Genomic DNA, 6,523 nt, shown 5'->3' on the forward strand with positions numbered 1-6,523 from the left:
CAACCTAAGAAAATCGTTCCTAATAGCGCTGAAAACTGAAAAAATGATCATTTAAATGTAGTTGACTTATACTAGGGAGCGCAGGGCTGGTAGCAGGTCATTTGTAGAGTGGCTTGGTCATTATTTTGAGCAACGTTAAACGACAATCTGCAAACAGAAACCTAAGGAGAATAACTCAAGTAGTGTGGGGCTAGGTGTTATACAAAACACTTTCGTCTTACCCTTACCCCCCGGCCCGCAAAAGCCATACTTCAGGGAAGACTATTGAGAACGTTCACAATTATACTAACGCACAAGGCAAAACGCAAGCCATGACAGTAACCTAACGGTCTCTATCAGTAACTCACGTAGGAGACGAGCACCCCGGCAACAACAATCGCGCATGGACCGCAATTACCTCTATATTCTCATGCTGAGGTCCTCGCACTTCGCAGCCCACCCGCGACTTGTTGGTTGCCGGTGTCGATATTCCACAGTATCGGTCCGAGGATCGATCCCTGCGGAACATCTACTGACACCTCATTCGACCGCTGACCGGCACCGGTATCATACAACAAGATCCTATTCTGAAAATAGCTTTTCAAAATCCTACACAGATAATCCGGAACTTGCAAGCGGTGTAGTGAGTCAGCAATAGCTGCCCAGCTTGTGTAAGGTACTGTGGGGCAAGTGGGTAAAGGAACTTGTATTGTTTAAGTTATCACTCCTCCGACCTTACTTACACGAACGACCCAGCCTCGAAAAAAGTCGGAACGCTATCCTCAAATGGCTATATCTCAGCCTTTAGTGAACTGATTTGAACAATTTTGGGACTCACAAATTATCCCGTCCTCCAAGATTTGTCCAAGATGTTGAAACTTTCGATCGGACCAATCGGGACCTGTAAATGTTGAAGCAAGTGATTTTCATCCAAATTGCGCGGTTGCTGCTCACGGTGTTCATGTTGTTATAAGTAAGAGATTTTGGATTGCGTAAGATATTGAAAGTTGCAATCTGCCACAAATTTGTTCAGGGTAAGGCAGAGATGGCATACTCCCCAGTGCGTATCAAGAGCAAGAGATTTCGCGCACACACGCTTAAAATCAATAACACAGAGATGTGTTTGCATCACACAAAACGGACCTAATGCGGAACATCCCCTAGATGAGCGATAGTTACACAGCCACAAAAATAGCTCGTGTGGTGTTATTGAAGCTTGGATTTCAATATTTTCTACAGTATTTGGTTCCTCATGAAACAAGGAATCTGTACAAACGTTGACATGTTGAAAAGGACCGTTATCAAGACCGTACGAGGCATTTTTGTGCCTGTGTAACTGTCGCTCATCTAGGGGATGTTCCGCATTAGGTCCGTTTTGTGTGATGCAAACACATCTCTGTGTTATTGATTTTAAGCGTGCAGCACACGCTTAAAATCAATAACACAGAGATGTGTTTGCATCACACAAAACGGACCTAATGTGGAACATCCCCTAGATGAGCGAAAGTTACACAGCCACAAAAATAGCTCGTGTGGTTTTATTGAAGCTTGGATTTCAATATTTTCAACAGTATTTGGTCCCTCATGAAACAAGGAATCTGTACAAACGTTTACATGTTGAAAAGGACCGTTATCACGACCGTACGAGGCATTTTTGTGCCTGTGTAACTGTCGCTCATCTAGGGGATGTTCCACATTAGGTCCGTTTTGTGTGATGCAAACACATCTCTGTGTTATTGATTTTAAGCGTGCACACATTTACTTTCAGTGAGAGAGAGAGTGCGCGCTGTTATGTTTCTCCACTCAAACGATACGCACGATCCTGGCTATTCCACACAGCTCGCATCGAATGTGTGCGAAAGCAAAAGTGAGAAGTAGTCAAAAGAGCACAGTTAAGCGCGCAGCGCTGTGTGCGCAGAGCTACGTACGCAGATCACACTGCGCTTAGCTATGTTTGAGATAAAGAGTGGAGTTCGTTCATTGCAGAAGACGGAAGATGTCTAATGAAGTCACCGCGATAATGAAATGTTATATGAATGAAAGTTAAATAAGCTCCAAAACGGTGGATTTGGTGTTACACGGTTATACGACTTTACATATTAGGAGCTGTTCACAAATTACGTAACGGGGAGAGGGGATAAGGGGAGAGATCACACCGAGCATTACGATTAAAAAAAAAATGAAACCACCCGCACAAAAAGTGCTACGAAGGGAGGGTCTGGTCAAAATTGCCAAATTTAGCCTTACGTAATTTGTGAACGAACCCTTAGAGGTTAAAGCTCACGTCGAAAGTGAAATAAGTTAAATTTGAATTGATAAAACCTTGGTACTCTCCAATTTTGTGCATTTTACTTAAATTTGGCTTTTTCCACGATAAAGGCAGATTCAAATAAAAGAAACTTAAAATTGAGTTGATTTGCGGTTCCGTTAGGGAATAATAATTCCCAAAAGAATCAAGTAAATAGGGTACAGAAAGCGTAATATTTCGATTTTTTTTAATACTTTATTAATGTGTTTTTTGATTCTAGATTAAGCTCGATGCCGCATGATATTTTGAGCTAATAAAACAATACCGCTCATAAAAGACGCATTTCATGACACAGGAGTGAAATCAATATATCAAAAGAAAGTAATTTTTATTTGTAATCGATTATCAGCATCGTACAAATGAGAAACAGTTTTAAATAGTTAACATAGCAACATTAATACAAGGTAAAAACTGATCATGGTTGGAAATAAAATGTATCGTGGTTTGAACTTGTAAATGCAGCCATGTTCTACTGCTGTCCGCTAGGAGTGCTGCATGCGCCTGGCTGGAGCATTTGGTTTACATTTCGCATATCGATATTACATTTTCATATCTAGGGTAAAACGACCTATTATGGAGGGGTTAAGCACCGTGTCAAAACAGAATTGATTACAAAAATTCTTCAAAAACTACCTGTTGATCGATTTCCACATTGTAGTAGCTGAATAGGATGCTCGTTAACTATAGTTTCGTAAATATTACGTTAATTGTGCTTTACTTACGTTGTTTTGTTTTTATCACAATAAAAACAAACTACCGCAATAATAGGACGCAGTTGCCTATCGTTGCGATATTTTTTGAAGGTCAGTCCTATTGTTGCGGTATTGCGTGTAATTCTTATGGGGAGCGATACCGCAACAATAGGACCTTAGCACTACCGCAAATAGGCTCGAAGGATTCAAATTTTTAACGAAAAATGTTGATTTTTCATCATTTTGAACGGAATTTTGTCAAACAAAAGCTGTTCTAGTCGTTAATCCGAAGAGTTTTAGCGTACCCACAATTGTTTTCAATGGTATTATATCCAGAATGGACTACTTTAACACTACCGCAACATTAGGGCATACCACAACGATAGGACGTTTTACATCATATCGATAATTTAGACGATTTTCACAAATTTCGAGTTACTAATCTAAGGGTGAGAAGATGGATAGTAAAACAAATTTGCTTCTCTATAAGTTTCCTCAGTGTTTCATGCATGTAATTAGTATTATATTCAGGAGCTGCTGCCAGAAGTACAAACCATGGTACGAATTTAGTTCAAACCATGAACGGTGTAGTTGAAACCATGGAACATGAAACCGAAAAAACTTAATAATTACAAAACCAAAGTTATGTAATTATTAAGTTTTATTAATGAAACTTAGCTTAAATATGTGAACCCAGGATGTTTTCAGAAAGATAATGAACTAAGCTTCTATATAAACTAGAGTTCGCAGTTGTGACATATCTTTATAATGAAATAAATTAACTTTGTTCTGACGGCTCATCTCATGCCTGCCATTTGGTTCAAACCATGATTGGTTACCCACGTTTCTATATGCATACTACGAGTGCTTAAATGGACTTTATGCAACCCATTTGAGTTCCATAATATTTACCCGTAATGCTGGGTAGACACCTTTACGTGGTGTGTTACGGGGTAAGATCTACCACGGTTACATTGCCAGCTACAGGCAAATCCTGACCCAACGAATACCTTCCTTATTATCCAAGTCCGTGGTACTTATGAATGTGTCGCTAAGTCGGTGGCTTCTCGTTAAGTAAGTACTACATCAACACTTCCTTCGTCTCCCTAGTTACGGTGAAGATGGGCGTGGCCAGGAGTAGTAATCCTCATGCTTTTGTTATTTTTGTTTAAGACTGGAATCAAGGATCACTCCCCTTTTTGATTTCTGATAGCATTCTAGATAAGGATCTCAAAAGTAAAACATGAGTATCACTAGTGTCCAATCTACGATTTACAGCGTAACAATGCTAATGCTAATGCCATTTGAGTTCCATAATATTAATTAAAGCACCCATTTCAATGGTATGGAAATGTAGGCCGTTTCATAACTCATGCATGATTGAAATCAAGTATTATGATCTGGAATTGCAAAAAACTAATTTCAATTAGCTGCCTGGTCTCAAGCAGCCTAAACAATTTTGATCATTTGAATAGTTAAAATACTCCTTCTGAAACGTGTCACAAGGGGACTAACTGATAAAAACCCTAACCATCCACTGAGCAGCGATGGTGTCTCTCTCATGTATTATAACAAGCAATTCGTCAACATCTTCTGATACCATAGTCCGATCTGGCCGTTAGTTAGATACGGTTCCGTTAGGATACGGCAGGCATGAAGAATATTTTTATATAAGTCGATTTGAAAGCGAGCGGAGGGAAATATTTGTGATGGCACATATCGCACGACCTTCCTTCTGCCAAACTCCCGTATGGAGGGGGAGGGAAGAATATCAGTGTGGAAGCTGATATATCTTCACTGGCTTCCACAGCTTCCACACTGATATTCTGCATTGCATTAATAACTATGCATTGCCACTATTCCTGAAGAAAAAAAAAATTCTATCTTCAATTTTTTTTCCAGGGACTCTTGGAAAAAAACAATGATTTTTCAATATTTCCTAAATGCAATGTCCGATCGGGCCAATTTTCAATAGCAAACTGACTTGTTGCGAGTAAATCGGGTAATGCCAAGTTCCCAAGTTCCAAAAAGTATATCTACAAAATTTGTACACATACACACAGCATTAATATTTACTGAAAACCAGTACTCACCATTATTTTACTGGTAAGCACATTTTATATGTCACTTTATGGCACTTAACTGGAATCCCAGCAAATGTTAATTAAACACCGTTAATCAGAAATACTCAGTTGCTGAATTCATATCAGCAATTCCTCTTTGCTGGAATTCTGTAAATTAGAACTGTCATTATTTCTTTTGGTTTACTTGGTACACACTTTTTTCACAGCCTTTTTCCAATTTACTTGTAGAGGAAGGTGGTCGGTTGTCGGCACCTTTTTGTTTTTGGTCCATAACTTTCGCCCAATTGCACAATGTGGTGTTATTTGCATGCTAATGGAAGCCAATAGGCATCAGCTAAAAACTGGTGAAGAGATTGTTTTATCTATTGGAAAAAATGTATTAACAATTTTGTTAAGCGTTGATTTTATGCCATTTCGAAAAAGGTGGTCGGTCGGCACCCTAAAAAAACACTCACAATGAAAAACCATGAAGTGAGGGCGTTATGGTTGACAAGATCAAGATTTATTGTGTCAATAGCAATGAAATTTATTGCATTTAAGTACATTATACAGAATTTAAAAAATGGTAGAATTGCTAACAACCTTGCTTATAGCCTGAAATTGGGCAATAAACTGATCATTTCTCCTGATAATCACCTTAGTGCCGACAACCGAAATAAGTAATCCTTTTGAAAAATGAAAATAATAGTTAAACTGCGACCGCTACGATGGCATTCAATTATTAATCACAAAATAGAAAAAATTTGCTTTGTAAGTACGTAATGCGCTCACCATTTTGATCGTTTTACTTCGGTTTATAATACTAAGCAAATGACCAAAAAAACTTGAAGAGGGTTTTCACTTGACAAAAAACCGGCAACCGACCACCTTCGCCTTCGAACGTTGAAGTTCGAACCTTTTAAAGAAATCTATAAAATTTTCAAAGATTTTTGGGTAAGTAGGTATTTATCACATTTGTTACTTATTAGAAAAGGTTTCGAACTAAATCTGTCTTTATTCTAAATTCAGTGGAAACACCACACCTCCAGATAAATTATGCTGGATTGTACCTATAATTTGATCTAGAATTTTATACGTCAAGGGAAGAACAACTAAAACTGAGCAACTGAAACAAGTCACGCAAACATCAATTCATTTTCTTTGTTAAAAAAAATGAAAATGTGCGAATAAACTACCAGTATTTATTTCTCGTGAAATTATTACTCACACCAATCATATATACGAATAAAATAATCTTTTTGCTGGAAATACATTACTAATAAACCAGCTACCTACTTGATATTCCTTATTGCTGAAGGTTCAACAATCAAACTGTCATTTATTTAGATTCAGCTTTGTTGGTTGATTTTTTTGCTGCAAAAATTGCTAGATTGCACAAACAAAATCAGCAAGATTTTGTTGGATTTCAGCAATAAAAAAAATAGTGTGAGGCTTTTTTAAAAAAGTTGAGCGAAAGTTGT

Source organism: Armigeres subalbatus, chromosome 3, assembly GCF_024139115.2.
Source record: "Armigeres subalbatus isolate Guangzhou_Male chromosome 3, GZ_Asu_2, whole genome shotgun sequence".
Lineage (NCBI taxonomy): Eukaryota > Metazoa > Arthropoda > Insecta > Diptera > Culicidae > Armigeres > Armigeres subalbatus.